This window comes from Salmo salar, chromosome 23, assembly GCF_965601325.2.
Source record: "Salmo salar chromosome 23, fSalSal1, whole genome shotgun sequence".
Classification (NCBI taxonomy): domain Eukaryota; kingdom Metazoa; phylum Chordata; class Actinopteri; order Salmoniformes; family Salmonidae; genus Salmo; species Salmo salar.
The window spans coordinates 22,292,355-22,313,229 of record NC_138313.1 but is presented as its reverse complement, the minus strand read 5'-3'; the positions used below and the strand labels follow the sequence as shown (position 1 = coordinate 22,313,229).

Genomic DNA, 20,875 nt, shown 5'->3' with positions numbered 1-20,875 from the left:
GGTCAAGACTTATGTCACGGCGCTTTCAGCAACGAAATGCGAATATGGAGCTAGCTAGCTATAAACTGTTATCGTTAGTAGCAATTTTGAAAGTAACGTAGTTGGTCCTCAGACATCCCAGCACAGTAAAATGCCATACACTGGCTATTTCTTTCCCCTCGCAGTTGTTGTTAGCGAGTTGACTTAATTTAGCAAGCTAGCTATTGACAAGTCAATTTTACAAGACAATTGTTGATCAATTAAACGTCAACTAGCTAGCTAATATTTTAATCATTATTACAATGTTGCTTCTTGTCACTGGCTAGCATAGCTTGCACGCGTTGGCAATCTATGTAGGCTAACAGTGATAAAGGTGTCTTCTACTGTTGTGTTTTTGTTCTGTACCTGTCTCAATCTCATCGGGCTAGTCTCGTCAGAGAGGTAGAGGCACATCCTCTCATTATTATAGTAGATCATCTTTGATCTCGTTCCCCTGACGCAATTAACCTGGGGACCAGATTATAGGATAGGTGTCACTGCCAGCCTCTAGTCTGGGCTATTAGAGATTATTTCCAAACTCTCAGACACTTGTCATTGACACATTTAGCTAACTATTTCTTTAATAAAAAGTGCAGCAAATCTGTGCCCCCTGGCATGATCTTGTTAATGCTGCTGTATTCTATTTTCAGTACACAATAATGCCTGCCTTTCATCAAGTGGGGGAGAAGCAGCTCCCAAATCCAGTTCTGTGTATGGCATAGTTTCCAAAGAGGGATCTCATTGCCCTCGCAAACACTGCTGGCTAGGTAAGGAGAGAAACACACCCACACTTTCATACCCAGATCAATACCAGATCACATCAGTTTATTATGGGAGTCATCTGTGTGTCAATCTATGTTTGTGTTGTAGCTGCTACTGCATCGCCTTGCACATTTCCAGCGTGTTTGGAGTTTGCCACCCAATGAGAATACGGGAAAGGAGATTGCTGCGCTTGTTTGGAGACCTGATGGCAAGAGATAGACCTGAATGTCTCAAGTTACTTATCACATTGGAAGCATATGTTATGTTACATTACCACTGTTACAACAATAAACCTTCACACACTCAACACAACACATTTACTACAGCACAGTGTGTCAGCCTCTGCATTTGTTCACTGCTTATCTAATGTGCGTCCTCTGTTTTGTGTTCAGTCCTGGCCTTTAGCCTCGGGGACACTTAAGCTGGTGGTGCTGTGTGATGCAGAGAAGGCAGAGATCCTTCACCTGTTCCCAGTGGAGAACCCTGTGCCCTGCATGCGCTGGATGGAGGTGCTGGAGGAGAGCAGGTCTACAGGGTGGGAGGAGTGGTTACACTAGATACTTTTGAGTGTGTCTGAACTGTGTAGTGAAATATAAACTTTGTGTCTTTCAGTGTCCTCAACTCATTCTACACCTCTGAAGATGAGTCCAACCTTTTTCTTCCCAAGTTGCCAACTCTTCCCAAGAGGTAAACGTGTCTTTATAATGTCACTGACGAATCAATCGTTTGTCATTTATTCAAGTCAAATATATTTTGGAGAACTCTTGGTTCTTGTGTTAACACATACTTTACAGCATTTAGCTTGTTTTGCGGCATCTGCCCCCTACTGAAGACATGTTTTGTTTATTCTTAGCTACGGTACTATATCAAAGATATTCCGGTATGTTTATGTATCTTCAGCGACAGCAATTCATTTAAATTATATTTTAGACAACCTGTCTGCACTAGGATACGTTTTCTCATAACCAACCCTACGTCTTGTAGCGAGGAGAAGTCAGACGAGATCCTGAACCTTATGGGAGAAGGGAAGTGAGTGATGCAAGTTTCACATGCTTTATTATGGAAGATTCAGTTAACACACAATCTCATGTACACATCCTCACACATCCGTCAAGTGTCTGCAGACTAAACATCCTGGTTCTTGGTGGAGGTTCTGGCTTTGTGGAGCTGTATGCCAATGGGATATATAAGATTGCCACTTTACCAGGGGTAATATTGTACTCGCACACTTATGCACTGGTTCACCTACCCACTCTCTGCAGTGACTACACAACTATGCTACACTAAGAAACCCCTTAGATAGTTATGTAACTAACAAGATTCTCATCATCAAGTCCATGGGATGTGTCATATCCTGTGTCTGTCCGGTGACCTGAAGTCCCTGTTTATCATCACAGAAATCAGGTCAGCTGACAACGACCCGGAGATCTGCTACATCCAGGTAATCAGTTATGCCCACATTTAAGTGAAATGTAGTATATTTCTGACCCATCATGACTGTCATCTTCTATACTGAACAAAAATATAACCGCAATATGTAAAGTGTTGGTCCCATGTTTCATTAGCTGAAATAAAAGATCCCAGAAATGTTCCATATACATAAAAAGCTGTGCAGAAACTTGTTTACAGCCCTGTTAGTGAGTATTTCTTATTTGCAAAGATAATCCATCCACCTGATATGTGTGGCATATCAAGAAGCTGATTAAACAGCATGGTCAATACACAGGTGCACCTTGTGCTGGGGACAATAAAAGGCCACTCTAAAATGTGCAGTTTTGTCACAGAACACAATGCCACAGATGTCTCAAGTTTTGAGGGAGCGTGCAATTAGCATGCTGACTGCAGGAATGTCCACCATAGCTGTTGGGAGATAATTGAATGTTAAGTTCTCTATCATAAGTCACCTCCACTGTCGTTTTAGAGAATTTGGCAGTACGTCCAACCGGCCTCACAACCGCAGACCACGTGTAACCACGCCAGCCCAGGATCTCCACATCCGGCTTCTTCATGTGCGGGATCGTCTGAGACCAGCCATCCGGACATGAGGAGTATTTCTGTCTGTAATAAAGCCCTTTTGTGGGGAAAAACTTCTTCTGATTGGCTGGGCCTGGCTCCCCAGTGGGTGGGCCTATGCCCAGTTGTGTGAAATCCATAGATCAAGGTCTAATGAATTTATGTCAATTGACTGATTTCGTTATATGAACTGTAACTCAGTGAAATCTTTGTAATTGTTGCATGTAGCGTTTATATTTTTGTTCAGTATATATTCTTATCTTATTTGAGCTCTTTCACTATGTATGCTTGTTGTGTCCTCCAGCTCGACACAGGGCTGCTGTCCCGCTGGCTCCCTGAGGTCACCAGGATGGCACACAAGTTCACCCACATCTCCACTCTGCTGCAGGTCAGTGCCCTCCTTATGTAACTAATATGGCAAGATGTCTCCTCATAGTTCATTTTTCCATAGAGATATGAGGGCATTCATCAGACTAGTCTGGCCATTGGTCTTTCTCTCTCGATCCAACTTATTCTGTCTCTCTCTATATCTTTCCTTCGGCACCTGCGTCTCTCGCTCTCTCTCTCTCACCAGTATGTGTGAGACTTGGGAGGATATCCTCATGCAGATGGACCTTTGGCTCACTAAGTTCGTTCAGGTCAGTGGTCACTGTTAGTTCAGTCTGCCTCAGCCCATTTTCCAATAATGACAGCACCCCTAAAAGGCATGATCTGAACCAATTCCTGTTTTTAGGAGAAGAACACCAGGACACAAGTCCAGGATGAGTTTCTAGAGCTTCTACTATGGGGACGATCAAGGTGAGAAAAGTGTCCAATGACTTGTACGCTACCCTGTCCTCCACAGAACATGCTTTCTACCTAAGTAATACCACATCCGCTCGGGCCTTATATGGCCAATATACCACGGCTAAGGGCTGTTCTTATGCACAACGAAATTCAGAGTGCCTGGATACAGCCCTTAGATGTAGTATAATGGCCATATACCACAAACCCCCGAGGTGCCTTATTGCTATAATAAACTGGTTAGCAACGTAATAAGAACATTAAACAAGCAATTTTTTGTAATGTCCGTGGTATACGGTCTGATATACCATGGCTCTCAGCCAGTCAGCATTCAGGGCTCAAACCACCTGGTTTATAATAAGTAATAGATCATGTAGTTGAGCCGTGAGCACTAATGCAAAAATATGTTAAACATTTGAGATGTAGTGATTCAAAGTGTCCTGTAGGTGCCACTGCAGGACATCATAAACCTCATCTGACATTGAAAAGACTGATATAGCGATGTCTAAGGTTTTTTATGTGCAGACTAACTAAATTCTCTATTTTTAATCAGCCCAGAACCACAGTTCTCTCCTCATGAATCAGCTGACCGTCAAGGTGAGCTGAATAATAAAGTTTGAGTATGTTGGTAATTTTGTAGCTTTGTAAGACTGATGTGATTTGTTTGTTTCATAGCGGCTGAAGAAGCTGGGCCAATCTATAGAAACCTCTTACTCCAGCATTCAGAAGCTGGTGATCAGCCACCTACAGAGGTTGCAACTCAGCTGACATTAATAATTATCTCTTCTCTTATCCTGACCCATAATGCCCTTTTGTGGACCATACAATGCAAATGTCAAGAACTTGTATCTAATGCCAATCATCCCCTCTCTTTTCCTCTCCTTTCTACAGTGGTTCAGAGGTTCTGTTGTACCACCTCCTCAGTGAGGTGTAGGGGATGTCTCTATGGAAACAGATGTCCCAGCCTCTATGCCTGGACGACGCAGCTATAGGAGGTACAGTGCTTAGATCCTGCTTAAACTGACTGTGGTATATTTTCTGATAAAAAGAAGATTAAAGTGGATGTAATTGCACAATGAATTAGTCTGTGATAAGATCAGGGCTGGCACTCATTGATCATTTGCATAACTGGACCATTTGTTTGAAGCTTGTTTCTAAGCTGGATTTTATTTCAAATGAAAGTTATGTGAATATTTATGTTTTGTTATAGATCCCATTACAGCTGTGGGTTCATTCACTTTGAAAGCCAACAAACTTCTACAGTGAGTGGCTCAGTTGGTAGAGCATGGTGTTTGCAGCGCCAGGGTTGTGGGTTCGATTCCCACGGGGGACCAGTACAGGAAGAAAAAAAAAGTTATGAAATGTATGCATTCACTACTGTAAAGTCGCTCTGGATAAGAGCGTCTGCTAAATGACTAAAATATAAATATTATTGATATGCTATTAGAATAGTCTTTTGTCCTCATAACACATTTTGAATCATTTAAAATGGAAATAATTTCAAATGGAATTGACTTCATCCCTGGTGTTTGTTAAATCTCTCATCCTCATGTTATTCCTCACTGTCTCTCTTACTCAGAGTGATTGACAAGAGCATGAAGAACTTCAAAGCTTTTTCCCGATGGCTGTATGTAGGCAAGACCTCTTGAGATATAGCACCTTTTGGTGACTGGACGGTACATTTAGTATATAGAAAATAGAATTGGTTATTAAATGCAAGTGTTTTAATACAGTACCTTCAGGAAGTATTCACACCCCTTGACTTTTTCCACATTTTGTTGTTACAGCCTGAATTAAACATTTATTAAATTTAGATTTTGTGTCACTGGCCTACACGGATTATACTCCATAATGCCAAAGTGGAAATATGTTTTTAGACATTTTTACAAATTCATTAAAAATGATAAACGGAAATGTCTTGAGTCAATAAGTATTCAGCCCCTTTGTTATGGTAAGCCTAAATAAGATCAGGAGTTAACATTTGCTGAACAAGTCACATAATAAGATGCATGGACTCTGTGTGCAATAATAGTGTTTAACATTATTTTTTAATGACTACCTTATCTCTGTACCCAACACATACAATTATCTGTAAAGGTCCTCAGTCGAGCAGTTCATTTCAACCACAAAGACCAGGGAGGTTTTCTAATGTCTCACAAAGGGGTAAATGGGTAAAAATGAAAATAGCAGACATTGAATATTCCTTTGAGCATGGTGAAGTTATTAATTATTATTTGGATGGTGTATCAATACACCCAGTCACTATAAAGATACAGGTGTCCTTCCTAACTCAGTTGCCGGAGAGGAAGGAAACCGCTCAGGGATATCACCATGAGGCCAATGATGATTTTAAAACAGTTGAAGTTTAATGGCTGTGATAGGAGAAAACTGACATTGGATCAGCAACATTGTATTTAGACCACAATACTAACAAAGGACAGAGTGAAAAGAAGAAAGCAATAAAATATTCCCAAAAATGCATCCTGTTTGCAATAAGGCACTAAGGTAAAACTGCAAAAAATGTGGCAAAGAAATCCAACATGACAGAGCTTGAAGAATTTTTAAAGAAAGACTGTAATCAGCTGTAATCTCTGCCAAAGTTGCTTCTACAAAGTGTTGACTCAGGGGTGTGAATACTTTATGTATTTCATTTAATAAATTTGGAACAATTTCTAAAACCATGCTTTCACTTTGTCATTATGGGGTATTGTGTAGATGGGTGAGAAAAATAATTTAGCCAATGACACCCTCTCCTGTGACAGAACGAAAGAGCTGTTTGACCAGAAAGGGACAAGCATCGTCTGTCTGTATGTATATTTTATTTTGTCTGTGATCAGTGTTCTCTGACACACTTTGTGTCCTTTTTTTTGCAGTACCTGAAGGATGAGGATCTAGTATCTGCCCAACATCAAGGGGAACCAATGGCTGAAGTTTCTGCAGGAGAGAACACACTTGAAAGGTGAAATATAGCCTTCATCTCAACTATAACTAGGCAAGAAGTGTGTGGTTATTTCCATGTTGTAATTAGATGGAGGATGTTTCGTTTGGCATTGTATTTCTCTATTTTTGTGACTGATTGCCTTACTGAACTGACATTTTTCCTGATTGATTTGTTTATCCAGAGAGCCGCTCCTCTTCCCTTCGTACCCTCAGAAGTCCTTACACTTTGTGAAGAGAATGATGCAGGGGGTGACTGAGTTGTGCCTACAGAAACCCTCAGTAAGTCTAACACACACACACACACACACACACACACACACACACACACACACACACACACACACACACACACACACACACACACACACACACACACACACACACACACACACACACACACACACACACACACACACACACACACACTAATGAATTAAGCCTAATGCAGGGCTGCTTTTGAATCCCAGAGCATGTAAGTGGGCGAGTGGGACACGATGTAATTCGAGCAGATAAAAAAATCTCTCCCACTCCACTTTTGTTCTGGAACAGCTCAGCCACAAGGCATGCTTTGCCTAGCATTTTTTTATCAGTATTCTTTTAATTAGGCCTATTCAGTTGTAATTATTTAACCTACCCCACCCACAGTAGGCTATATCTAGTTTATATTCTACTTTCTAACATTATGATATGTAGTTTATATTTTTGAAGCACTTCAAATGTATTAACGGATGTTTTGGGTAGGCAATACATAGGCTACTGTAAAATGTATTTTTGTTTTCCTTGGAATAGAAACACCATTCTGTGAAAAAAAATGTATTAAGCTAAAATATCATAAATAAATGAATTGTAAATAATAAAAACAAGTATCGGCTTCTTTCCATAAATAAAAGGGAATAAATCATTACAAACTGCAGCGGTCAGATGATTTGCGCACAGAAGCAAGCACCAACAAGCTTCACTTGTGCATTGAGCGTGTGAAATGCGCTCTACAAATTAAGTAGTATTATTATAAAGACAGAAAAATACACATGTAAAAGCTTAATTACATAAAGGAATATTAGTGAGAATATAGTCATAATATAAACAAGAGAAAGGAGAATAGAATATATTTGAAAAGCCAACCATTTTTAAATACTTTGAGATGAAGTCGCCCGTGTGACATGTAAGTAGGGACCGGCACAGAGTCCAGAAGGACAGTGTCACAAGGCTACAGTCATAGGCCTCCACTTCGCCACTGCTGGAGGGACTACAGTACATAGCCGTCGTTGATTGTGAGCTAGAATGAAATGTGTACCGCATGAGGTAAACAGCGGTTTTTCATCAATATAATCAATGTAGGGAGGTAACATGATATCAAAAGGGAATCGCTTAGACCGCACTTACCGGTAGGACCAGTTATCTCACGGGCTCTGGTAGAGAAGTAGCCTATGTGAGCTCTAACATTAGCCTAAATGTGCAGTTAAACTATCCATCACCAATAAATGAATGAACTTCAGAGATAATAGGCTGGTTTATGCAACGGACAACATCCTTTTATTAGCCAAACATGAATCGCCTATAAAAAAAAAGAGGTTTGTGATATGCCTTCAATCGAAAGGTTTAACTTGTTATAGCCTACAGTTCACAATAACAGGAAGAAAATACATTTAATCACGTTTAATCTTTGAAGTGTTGGCTAATGGTTTACTGAAACATAAGGAAGCTATCCGATTTCCAATAGCACTGACGACAACAACCCATTAATTTGATGATAAAGCAAAAAAATATTGATTTGAAAGCATTTTGAGAAGGAACGCTTGAGAGGGAGAACCGTGCATAATGGATGGATTTGGTGGATGGGTTGCAAAATAAATCCTTGCATAGCAGGGATCAACTTGCTGTGGCAGCCCAGTGGTTGAATCAACAGTGTTTCCTTGTCATTTCAATGAAATGTATGTTGAACCAACGTGGAAGTGAAGTTTTGCCTTTGCCCGGTGGGAGTTTGTTTTAGCCTCATGCAGCAGTAGCATTAATAATAATAAACGATTACTACCTTACTATTCTGCGCAGTCTGACGCAGGCTATTTCAAACACTTCAAGAAACCAGGAGTCACCTATTTGGACAATAATGTTGTGTGGAGTCGTTATTATTAGCGGGAAGGAGTTGAACTAATATCTAATTGTGGGTCTTTGGTAAACAAAAGTGTCACAATACATATGTTGCATATTTAACAATCAGGGCATTTGTATCTGGGGCGGCAGCGTAGCCTAGTGGTTAGAGCGTTGGACTAGTAACCGAAAGGTTGCAAGTTCGAGTTCCCGAGCTGACAAGGTACAAATCTGCCCCTGAACAAGGCAGTTAACACACTGTTCCCAGGCCGTCATTGAAAATAACAATTTGTTCTTAACTGACTTTAAATACAAATAAAAAAGATCTTCATCCAAACCTGCCCTGATATGCAAAGAAGATTTGTCCTGTGCCTTTGGGGATTTAGATAATTAACCAGTATTTTAGGGACTGCATATAACCAGCCGAGAGCAGCAATGATCTGTTCTCTTTTGGTGATGTTACACTTGCGCATGCCTTCGGCGACAGCCAGTACGATTACAGCCAAAAACTGTTTTGTGGGGTTTATAGTGAGTCTCTTATAGAATGTCTGATCATTCAGTTGCCTGAGTACTTCAGTCTTATAGACAGTGTAGTCTTGTACAGTAACATCGTCTCCCTTGTCCTCTGGACGGATGACTTTGGAGGTGTCATTGTGGAGATGTAAGGGCTTGTTCCTCAGAGCGGGTAAAATGATTCCTGACATAGGGGAGAGAGGCATCTGTAGTACCTATCCACAGCTGGGCCCAGGTGGCATGAACGTAGATGAAGCCCTAACTTCAACTTGCAATCTCTAAAGAACACTTTCAGATGCAATCAGTGGTGTGTATTCATGGATGCTAAGGGAAGCCAGACTAACCCCAAAAATATCTGACCAATACATTTTTTTTTTAAATGATGTGTCTTTCGTCTCTGTTTTCATAATTTTACATCAATTCGGAAGTGGCTGAATCTCACCAGAGAAATCAACCGGGTGAAGGAAACAGCGCTCCTCTGTCTCAGTATGTGCAGCTCATGTGTCTGATGCTGTCTGGAACAAAAGAGTATGACATGTTGCCGCCGTAGCATTTGATTGGACTGCGTCAGGAAAACAAACTGGCCAGTTTGGATTTGACTTCACCCCAATCAAATCACATCCTAAGCAAAACATCATCATTGTCAGAAAAACATGTTTCTCGTCTGCTTGTGTTGATGTCCTGCAGTAGCTAGCTTGCTAAATCGTCCCTTTCCTAAGCCATGGGTGGAGTTGCAGGTAGCATAGCATTTAAGAGTTTTGGGCCAGTAACCAAAAGATTACTGGTTCGAATCCCCGAGCCATATCTGTTTATATGCCCTTGAGCAAGACACTTAACCCTAATTGCTCCTGTAAGTTTCTCTGGATAAGAGCATCTGCTAAATGACTAAAATGTAAATGTAAAAAAAATTGATGGAGATTTGGACTTGTGGTTTTGACTTACTTCTCTACAGGCCAATAATTATGACGATGATTCTGATCTAAATGAATATATTGTGCCACTGGCTTGAGACGATTGAAATTAAATATGTAGCCTAGATGTAGGCTCACGTTAACTAGCTAGTTAACTTAGCTGGTTCATTGTCGCCCATGCGAGGGAGATAGCATTTTAGCTAGGTAGCCTATGAAAGCAAAAACTAAAAGCGTACAGAGCCATAATTTGCACACACACACACACGATATTTATTGGACTAAATAGTTTTTGGTATCTTTAAGTTAGTTGTTGATTTGATGATGTTTAAACGTTTAAGTGTAAATGGTGCTGGAATAGTGGAGGCAGTGCCCCTGTTGTCTTTGTGCTGACTTGCAGTAAGTAGTTGTTTAGTAAACTGTCAAACATTAACTTGCTGGACCATGTTGCAGGTCATATAACAGTTTTTTACATGCAATATTTGCTTTGTGGACTTCACCAGACAGATGTTGCTCTCTGGTTTTGTGATGAAACAAACAAATGTGTGGTTGAATTTATTCTGCCACTGTGCCTGTCGTCTTTTTGTGACAGCCTTATTGTATATAACGGTGGCGTGTGAACGAATGTGTTATAGAGCAAACAAGGCAAATAGGTTGTAATATGACTTTTTTACTGGCTTTGCTTGGTTTCTCCAGTGATTTTACCCACGTACCTACCGCTACTTGATGCAATGAGCGAATGAATTAGTAGTCAACGCTTTGCAGTTGTGTGTCCTGATATTCAGGCTGATTTGCTCATGTATTATTTTGTGTATAAACTCAGCAAAAAAAGAAACGTCCCTTTTTCAGGACCCTGTCTTTCAAAGATAATTCATAAAAATCCAAAATAACTTCACAGATCTTCATTGTAACGGGTTTAAACACTGTTTACCATGCTTGTTCAGTGAACCATAAACAATTAATGAACATGCACCTGTGGAACGGTCGTTAAGACACTAACAGCTTACAGACGGTAGGCAATTAAGGTCACAGTTTTGAAAACTTAGGACACTAAAGAGGCCTTTCTACTGACTCTGAAAAACACCAAAAGAAGATGCCCAGGGTCCCTGCTCATCTGCGTGAACGTGCCTTAGGCATGCTACAAGGAGGCACGAGGACTGCAGATGTGGCCAGGGCAATAAATGGCAATGTCTGTACTGTGAGACACCTAAGACAGCGCTACAGGGAGACAGGATGGACAGCTGATCGTCCTCGCAGTGGCAGACCACATGTAACAACACCTGCACAGGATCGGTACATCCGAACATCACACCTGTGGGACAGGTACAGGATGGCAACAACAACTGCTCGAGTTACACCAGGAATGCACAATCCCTCCATCAGTGCTCAGACTTTCTGCAATAGGCTGAGAGAGGCTGGACTGAGGGCTTGTAGGCCTGTTGTAAGGCAGGTCCTTACCAGACATCACTGGCAACAACGTCGCCTATGGGCACAAACCCACCGTCGCTGGACCAGACAGGACCTGCAAAAAGTGCTCTTCACTGACGAGTTGTGGTTTTGTCTCACCGGGGTGATGGTCGGATTCGCGTTTATCGTCGAAGGAATGAGCGTTACACCAAGGCCTGTACTCTGGTGCGGGATCGATTAGGGGGTGGAGGGTCCGTCATGGTCTGGGGCGATGTGACACAGCATCATCGGACTGAGCTTGTTGTCATTGCAGGCAATCTCAACGCTGTGTGTTACATTTAAGACATCCTCCTCCCTCGTGGTACCCTTCCTGCAGGCTCATCCTGACATGACCCTCCAGCATGACAATGCCACCAGCCATACTGCTCGTTCTGTGCGTGATTTCCTGCAAGACAGGAATGTCAGTGTTCTGCCATTGCCAGCGAAGAGCCTGGATCTCAATCCCATTGAGCATGTCTGGGACCTGTTGGATCAGAGGGTGTGGGCTAGGGCCATCCCCCCAGAAATGTCTGTGAACTTGCAGGTGCCTTGGTGGAATAGTGGGGTAACATCTCATAGCAAGAACTGGCAAATCTGGTGCAGTCCAGATGCACTGCAGTACTCAATGCAGCTGGTGGCCACACCAGATACTGACTGTTACTTTTTATTTTGACCCCCCCCTTTGTTCAGGGACACATTATTCCATTTATGTTAGTCACATGTCTGTGGAACTTGTTCAGTTTATGTCTCAGTTGTTGAATCTTGTTATGTTCATACAAATATTTACACATGTTAAGTTTGCTGAAAATAAACGCAGTTGACAGTGAGAGGACGTTTCTTTTTTGTTGAGTTTATCTTCAGTAAATAGTGTATTGCACCATACTGGTCACCTACTTATTAAAAAAAAAAATACAAATAATTGCTCAATAGACAAAGAAATATATATTATTTAAAGAAATAGCATCCACACACGGGCCAGCTTCATCAATGTATTTTTAAATTTTAGGCTTTTCAAATACATTCCATTCTCTATATTCCCACTAATATTCCTTTGTGATTAAGCTTTTACATGTGTATTTTTCTTTCTATATTATACTAATAATAATAATCATGTTTAATTTGTAGAGCGCATTTTCCACACTCAATGCACATGTGCTTGTTAAAACATGTGTTAATAGTCTGTTAATACATTTGAAGTGCTTCAAAATTATAAACTACATATCATAATGTTAGAAAGTAGAATATAAACTAGATATAGGCTACTGTGGGTGAGGTAGGTTAAATAATTACAACCGAATAGGCCTAATTAAAAGAATAATGATAAAGGGAAAATAAATACACTAGGCAGATGATGCCCAGACCTTGTGTCTGAGCAGTACCAGAGAGAAATGACGCTCTGCTCCTCACTCCACACTCACCCCACTTACATGCTCTGGTATTCAGAAGCAGCCATGCTTTAAGCTATCAAAGAACTGGCCATGAATAATCATATCAATGGATGGAATCAGTGAATGAATGGCTGCAGCAAGCATTACACGGTCTGACAAGCTGCATAACAAAATAGGCTTAATTAGACAAAAGAACAATTAAGTCATTCAAACAAGCTAAGTCGTTCAAATGACTTAGTATCTAATTTGAACAACTAAGGTAAAACATTTTTTTAAAGTAATTCAAATGAGAATTCCAAGAGTCTACTTTTTTTTTTTTTTCTTTGCCTTGGGCTTCAGGGCCTCTGTAGAACTTTGGTCATGCATTTATGAGGCTTCTGCTAGGAATTCCAGGCAGCTATAAATCTGACTAACTCACCACAGGAGTTTTGTCATCTTGCAGTCTCTCTCTCTCTCTCCCCCTCCTTCTCACACACTACTTTAGTTGCCTTGTCCATCCCCCTCAGTTCTCTTCCATATTCTCCTTCCCAGCCTTTCTGTCTGTGGTAATATGATTTCATTGCATTAACAAGCCATACAACGGCACATACCCAAGGAACACTTTGTCTTATGTTTTGCATGTGGCAGAAACTATTTTATCATTCTAATTCAATTGGTTTTGCATAACTAGACAGCAGTCTGGAGAGATTACATCCAAACGAAGGCATATGAATTTGAGTTATGACATGACATGACCTATGGTGATACTGATTTGCCTCTGTTTGTAGGAGGTCATTGGAAAATCTGTGAAACAGGGTGTTTGTTTGGCTCTCTACACTGTGCCAGATAACAATTTTAGTGAATAAATTGTGTTTATTAATTTGTGGTATGTTTTATTTGTTTCATTTTATTGTTTTGATCTTTTCAGATCAGAAACTGTACATCTGTCATTGAAAGACAGAAACATCTTGTCATTTCTCATTTTACCAAAACACTCTCCTCAAGATGATAACGCAGATCATGTATATTGCCAAGGTTATTATCATGATTATTGGTGTCCAGATACAATGATAAGAAGACCAATATGCAGTATGTAGTGTTCTGCACGCCAGAGATTTCACCCTGCAAGATTTACCGACTGCGGAAGGGTACTAACCCATATGAGCAGGGGCGAAAATCTGATATCAACTTTGGGGGGGACAATTACATGAAATTTTCTCAAGAGCAATTCCTGAGGGGGACACCAAAAGTAGTGCTGTAACACATAGCCTACATTGTAATATGGTAAATGTATATTGAGGAACCAAAGAAATAAGGTGTTTGCTGTACTCCTAACTACCGGTACCCAAAACTACACAACTACTCACAACAGCAATACCATTGCCTTTAACAAATCTTAGTTCAGTCACCAGTTTAAGTTGAGAGTGGGGGTATCCATGGCATTTTCCAATTATGTTCCTATTTTACAAGTAAAAAAAATTGAGAACCTTTCATAATGTTGCCAAACAAAGACTCAACAAACTTACCTGAGACTCCGTCTCTGCCAGTCTGTCCCTGCATATCTGTCCCCAACTCTGCTGTCTGTGTGCCATCTGTTGCCTGCTCTGCCTAATGACATCATTGTGAAACATTTCCATTAGAATTTCATTTCTTTCTTATGAACATTTTATCAACTAGTCTTTGAGATATTAGGCTACTAGGGTTCTTACTTTGCGTTTTGGTGTACTGAAAAATACCCTGATGTCCGTCTTTTATTTTTCTGCCATTTTTCTACCTGGCTGGCTGGCTACACACACACACACAGTGTGTAGGTTATTTACAGTAGGAGATGGGCTTCTATCATCTTATCTTTTATCATTCTATTTGGGCTTCGATCTAAAAGGTAGCTAGCAAATGTGAAACGGATTAAAATGACAAGAGTTGACAGCTGTATGAGTTCACCATTTACACAACATATGCTGCAACCTTTTGTAATTTTAATAGTTTGTTTCATATTGGCTGGCTTCCAACAATAGCTGAATTTGCAAAGCAAGCGAGCACCAATTCCGTTTCAGTGGTGTTTGCTATAATCTTTGCTACCCGGGTTAAATAAAATAAATAAATAAAAGTTCCCTTGCGACAATTTAGCTTTTGCAACGAGACCATTAAATATATTTAAGACAATGGTAGAAGAAGAGTGTAGTTCTGTTCAGTTTGGACTTCAGTTTATCGCTAACCTTATCACAGGGACTTTGAAGCACTAACTTACATCATCTGCATGCTGATCTCGGAATAAATTGTCGATAGCAAAGATTCCATCTTTGACGAGGCCACATAAATGGAATAGGTACTAGCTAGCTTAATAGTTCATTTTTGCACGCTAGCTCTGCATATTCAGCTAGTGTGTGTGCGCGATTGACTGGATTAACTTTACGTCAGTTACGTTCATTGAGTGCCTTTCAGACAGTAGACACGACCCCTCTGTTACCTTGCCAGTGAATCAAACCATTGTGAGGAAAAGGGTGGGGGGGTCGCAATCTTTTGAAACTTAAAAACGCGCTATTAAGTGTCTATAATCAGCACAATTGCTTTCATTGCGTATTATTAATATTATTTAAATTACATAGTTATGTTTCAGTTATATATTGGGGGGGACAAATCATATTTTTCCCAGGATGGGGGGGTCGTGTCCCCCCCGGGATTTCCGCCCCTGCATATGAGTACATTACAGCACTGCACCCTATTTTAATCTGGTTCAATCCCAATTTACTAGGTCTTTGTCTATGACTGAGCATGTGCTTTTTTTGTTTCACTGATTGTTTATCTTTTTATGTCTGTCACAGACCTGTTCTCACTGGTCTCGTGGCGATAGATCTGAGTGACGTTCTCAGCCACAGTATTGATAATGATGCTGCAGGAGTCAGATGAGTGCATCACTTGTCTTCCTCTCTTTCCTAGAATCCTACACTCTCAACAATGCAACCTCTAGCTGTACAGGCAAATTATGGGAACATGCATTGCATATTACTTGCTCTAATGATGATCTGCAATTGATTATTTGTTGTTTTTATTGGTGTTAATGACTATTATAGATCCATTTTTTTTTTTGCATGTCTGTGTGTTTAGGTTCTGACTGTGTGTGTACAGTTGCCAGGATGCTCGTTTCTATGACGATGAGACATTGACAGTGGTGCTGCGAGCATCAGAGGAGGAGGAGAGCAGGGGGCGTGTCCTGGCCCAGCTCCCTCTCGGCTCAGCTCTCAGCTGTGAGGAGGAGTTCCACAGGGACCCAAGTCTTAGTGTATGGTTGAAAAACCTTTTTCCCCTAACATGCAAACCTAGCCCTATATTCCTAATTCGTGATCTATTTGTAACTGTAACCTGCACCTCATCTCAAACCATTAATTATGTTCTACCTGATTACAGACTGGAACTCAAGACTTAGTGCCTTCAGAAAGTATTCATATCACTTGACTTATTTCACATTTTGTTGTGCTACAGGCTGAATTCAAAATGGATGAAATTGAGTTTCTCACACACAATACCCCATAATTATTTAAAAAAAAATTCAAATGTATTGAAAAACTAAATACAGAAATGTAATTTACATATAGTGGCAAGAAAAAGTATGTGAACTCTTTGGAATATCTGGATTTCTGCATAAATTGGTCATCAAATTAGATCTGATCTTCATCTTAGTCACAACAACAGACAAACTAAACTAAACTAATAACACACAAATTATTGTATTTTTCTTGTCTATATTGAATACATAATTTAAACATTCACAGTGTAGGTTGGAAAAAGTATGTGAACCCCTAGGCTAATGACTTCTTCAAAAGCTAATTGGAGTCAGGAGTCAGCTAACCTGGAGTCCAATCAATGAGATGAGATTGGAGATGTTGGTAAGAGTTGCCCTGCCCTATAAAAAACACTCACAAAATTTGAGTTTGCTATTCTCAAGAAGCATTGCCTGCTGTGAACCATGTCTCAAACAAAATATATCTCAAAAGACCCAAGATTAAGAATTGTTGACTTGCGTAAAGCTGGAAAGGGTTTCAAAAGTATCTCTAAAAGCCTTGATGTTCATCAGTCCACGGGAAGACAATTTGTCTAAAAATTTCGAAAGTTCACCACTGTTGCTACTCTCCCTAGGAGTGGCCATCCTGCAAAGATGACTACAAGAGCACAGCACAGAATGCTCAGTGAGGTTAAGAAGAAACCTAGTGTCAGCTAAAGACTTACAGAAATCTCTGGAACATGCTAACATCTCTGTTGACGAGTCTACGATACGTAAAACACTAAACAAGAATGGTGTTCATGGGAGGACACCACGGAAGAAGCCACTGCTCTCCCAGAAAAACATTGCTACACGTCTCAAGTTTACAAAAGAGCATCTGGATGTTCCACAGCTACTGGGAAAATATTCTGTGGACAGATGAAACTACATTTACATTTTTAGTCATTCAGCAGACACTCTTATCCAGAGCGACTTACAGTAGTGAATGCATACATTTCATACATTTTTCCCCCCGTACTGGTCCCCCGTGGGAATCGAACCCACAACCCTGGCGTTGCAAACACCATGCTCTACCAACTGAGCCACATGGGACCACAGTTGAGTTGTTTGGAAGGGACACACAACACTATGTGTGGAGAGAAAAAGGCACAGCACACCAACTTCAAAACCTCATTCTAACTGTAAAGTATGGTGGCGGGAGCATCATGGTTTGGGGCTGCTTTGCTGCCTCAGGGCCTGGACAGCTTTCTATCATCGACGGAAAAATGAATTCAAGTTTATCAAGACATTTTGCAGGAGAATGTAAGGCTATCTGTCCACCAATTGAAGTTCAACAGAAGTTGGCTGATGCAACAGGACAACGACACAAAACACAGAAGTAAATCAACAACAGAATGGCTTCAACAGAAGAAAATACGCCTTCTGGAGTGGCCCAGTCAAAGTTCTGACCCGATTTGAGATGCTGTGGCATGATATCAAGAAAGCGGTTCACGCCAGACATCCCAAGAATATTGCTGAACTGAAACAGTTTTGTAAAGAGGAATGATCCAAAATTCATCCTGACCGTTGTGCAGGTCTGATTCGCAACTACAGAAAATGTTTGGTTGAGGTTATTGCTGCCAAAAGAGGGTCAACCAGTTATTAAATCCAAGGGTTCACATACTTTTCCACCCTGCTCTGTGAATGTTTACACAGTGTGTTCAATAAAGACATGAAAATGTATAATTGTTTGTGTTATTAGTTTAAGCAGACTGTTTGTCTATTGTTGTGACTTAGATGAAGATCAGATCAAAATTTTATGACCAATTTATGCAGAAGTCCAGGTAATTCCAAAGTGTTCACATACTTTTTCTTGCCACTAAGTATTCACACCCCTGAGTCAATACTTTGTAGAAGCACCTTTGGTGGCAATTACAGCTGTGAGTCTTTTTGCGTAAGTCTAAGAGTTTTGCACACCTCAATTGTACAATATTTGCCCATTCTTTTTTACATTCTTAAAGCTCTGTCAAGTTGATTGTTGATCATTGCTAGACAGCCGTTTTCAAGTCTTGCCATAGATTTTCACACCGATTTAAGTCAAAACTGTAACTTGGCCACTCGGGAACATTCAATGTTGTCTTGGCAAGCAACTCCAGTAAAGATTTGGCCTTGTGTTTTAGGTTATTGTCCTGCTGAAAGGTGAATTTGTCTCCTGAATTTGTCTGGAAAGCACACTGAACCAGATTTTCCTATAAGATTTTGCCTGTGCTCAGCTCTATTTTGTTTATTTTTATCCTAAAAAAACTCCCTAGTCCTTGCCAATGACAAGCATACCCATAACATGATGCAGCCACCACCATGCTTGTGGTACTCAGTGATGTTGGATTTGCCCCAAACATAATGCTTTGTATTCAGGACTAAGTTAATTTCTTTGCCATACTTTTTTTGCAGTATTACTTAAGTAATACAGGATGCATGTTTTGGAATATTTTTATTCTGTACAGGCTTCCTTTTCACTCATTTAAGTTAAACCCTGAGCGTTTTCCTTCCTCTCCAGCAACTGAGTTAGGAAGGACGCCACTATCTTTATAGTGACTGGGTGTATTGATACACTATCCAAAGCTTAATTAATAACTTCACCATGCTCAGTGATATTCAGCTTTTCATTTTTTTTTTTTACCAATAGCTGCCCTTCTTTGCGAGGCATTGAATAACCTCCCTGGTCTTTGTGGTTAAATCTGTGCTTGAAATTCACTACTTTATTGAGGGACCTTAAAGATAATTGTATTTGTGGGGTAAAGAGATGGGGTAGTTTTTCAAAAGTAATGTTAACCACTATTGAACACACATGAGTCCTTGCAACTTATTATTCAATTTGTTGAGGACATTTTTACTCCTGAACTTATTTAGGGTTGCCATAACAAAGTGCTTGAATACTTATTGACTCAAGACATTTCAGCTTTTAATTTTCTATGAATTTCTAACATTTTCTACAAACAAAATTCCACTTTGACATTATGGGCTATTTTGTGTAGATCAGTGACACAATCTCAATCTAATCTATTTAAAATTCAGTCTGTAACAAAACAAAATGTGAAAAAGGTAAAGGGATGTGAATACTTTCTGAGGGAACTGTACATCTAAACACCAACTATCACCTTAACCTGTAATTCACTTATCTTCACTGTAGTCATCATGGGTCACCTGTTGACTGTGCCATCTGTATTAGACCAGCAGAGTGGTGCCATCCATGCACATGGGCTGGTACTGGAGAACCAGTGGAGAGACTTGACGAACATGAAGGCCCAGTTTGGGGCTGTGAATTGGATTCGGAAAGTGGCCTGTGTGGTAAGACAATGGAAAGGGGATTCCCTTACTAAGGCTTTAACAGGCTTGTTGTAGTTTGGTTTAGATGGTTCAGAATCTCTCGTTCCGAAGTTCCTTTCTATTCTCTGTGTCCCAGCTGAGCTCCAACCTGCAGCACATCCGTGTGTTTGAGATGGATGTGGAGGATGAAGAGCGGCCTGAGTTGCAGAACGCCAGCTCTGATCAGGATGGCCTGGAGGAGACGCTGGCCAGCCAGGGGGAGGCTGAAGGAGGAGAGACTCAGGGGGCAGGGAGGGGGACAAAGTGCTGAGCAGTGACTGGAGTGTGGGGATGCCCTCACTCACATAGCAGCACCTCATCTAGGCAATATAACAATCGACAACACCAAACCCTATACTTTGGCAGTAATCAATCCCAGTTATGCCACCATTGTAAAGCCAATGACCCCCTAGTTGCACTTTTTTCCCCTAACAAAGTGGAAATAAACGTTTTGATAAGAAAACAATCTTCTGGTTGTTGTTTTGATTTGGTTGTTTCCTATGTCTGTAAGGCAAGTGAAGACTGGTCTCCAGAGAGATAATGTAACATGGATCTGATCCTCACACAAATTCCTAGAGTACAGTCAAAATAATGTATTTTGGGGCGCACTAGACTTGACCACACCTTGCCCCTTTCGAATTCTGACTGGGATTTCCTTCCCCACTTGTCTAACATGTATGGTAAACAATGTTGAATAAACTCCATTTGAACCTACTCTACCCTGTTGTTTGCTGATTTTGTCCTTATTCAGGTAGCGATATGACACAAAATCCCCACGGGTAATTAACCTGACTTTCAGAACGCTGGTCTGTATATAGATCTAGCGGTTTGTATTTTCAATCTACTGAACAATAGCCGAGTGTACATACCGACCGGCGCTCTAAAAAGTCAAATAAATAATAATTTACTGTGGATATTTGTCTTCAAATTTCGACCCGAAAGAGGACCAACTTCACATAAAGATTGTTCAAATGTAAGTTTATTCAATATTCTGGCTTGGAAGGTATGGTCTTGCCTAATACATCAGACTGTGATACTAGCTTTCTGGTGGTACAGTCTGACATAAAGCAGTGTAAAAACGTGTCCACGTTTTTTCAGTGCTTTATGTCAAACTGTACCACCAAAAAGATGGTATCATAGTATGATTTAGGCAAGACCATGTCTAACTAAGTTGGGTCTAGGTGGAACAAACT

The 20,875-nt window shown here is 40.5% G+C and overlaps 1 pseudogene across 1 annotated transcript; it reads left to right on the top strand.

Annotated features, from left to right (window-relative positions):
• Positions 1–251: 251 nt before the first annotated feature.
• On the top strand, positions 252–20,381 carry LOC106584078 (anaphase-promoting complex subunit 4-like; annotated as a pseudogene). Its single transcript, XR_014382270.1, has 22 exons — positions 252–785; positions 889–992; positions 1,171–1,306; positions 1,393–1,467; positions 1,765–1,809; positions 1,905–1,994; positions 2,119–2,221; positions 3,098–3,210; positions 3,368–3,431; positions 3,527–3,591; positions 3,749–3,760; positions 4,143–4,173; positions 4,252–4,328; positions 4,468–4,571; positions 4,787–4,838; positions 5,156–5,207; positions 6,450–6,535; positions 6,699–6,795; positions 15,957–16,116; positions 18,732–18,737; positions 19,546–19,664; positions 19,780–20,381. The product of XR_014382270.1 is annotated as an anaphase-promoting complex subunit 4-like (transcript).
• The last annotated feature ends 494 nt before the right edge of the window (positions 20,382–20,875 follow it).